Genomic DNA, 867 nt, shown 5'->3' with positions numbered 1-867 from the left:
ACCGGGTGCCAGCATTGTGTCCCTTATTTTGAAAGAAATGCTTGTCACAAATGATAATATTTATAGTGAATTCCCAGTAGAGGAAAAGAAGCCAAAACAAAATGTGTTGCAGTGGACATGAACACGCACAAGAGATTATTCGTAAATAAAATACCGGAACTACAGCTGATACAGTTATGATACAACAAAGCCGATAGCGCATACCCAGACAATACATAATCATGTGTTTAGTCACTGCTCTCTCGAGCATTCACGGCCGCTTACGTTGCCATATATCGAATTTCATCTTGTTTTTCCTTCAAAGTCTGTAAATAATTCTAACAATTTAGTTTAGACCTAAATAACTGAATGTCCTCATATATACAATGCATAATTTCAATGAATCTAGATTTTCGTCAGTACTGTCATCCAAGTATTGATAAAACCAGTTTATTTTCCTCCCGAAAGATGACCTAGTAATACCGAGTCAATTGCAAACTGCGGCCGACTGCGGATATAACGGGATACTGGACCAAAAGTCAGCGTAAAAGTCGAACTGGCAACTCTCCTACCTCTATGGCGCCCTACTTGTTTGCTATATTGGAAAATCGTCTCAAATCTTCTATATATGTAGGATTTACTACATACTGTCTTATAAGATTAATATAGTTGTTTTATTGGATTAATTTGTGCTTCTAATCCTGGCTCGTATCTCATAACCACAGATCATTTATCAATTTCCCTCCTCTGGACCCACTAGGATGCGGGTTTCACTCTCGGTCTCAAATTACACTGCAGTAACTTGTATCAAACACAGGATACCTTGTTTGCGGATTGCGACGTGTCTGGGGAATGAGGGTACGTGAATGGGGGTTGAGTTGCACGATA

This window comes from Penaeus monodon, chromosome 28, assembly GCF_015228065.2.
Source record: "Penaeus monodon isolate SGIC_2016 chromosome 28, NSTDA_Pmon_1, whole genome shotgun sequence".
Lineage (NCBI taxonomy): Eukaryota > Metazoa > Arthropoda > Malacostraca > Decapoda > Penaeidae > Penaeus > Penaeus monodon.
This window is presented reverse-complemented; position numbering follows the sequence as displayed.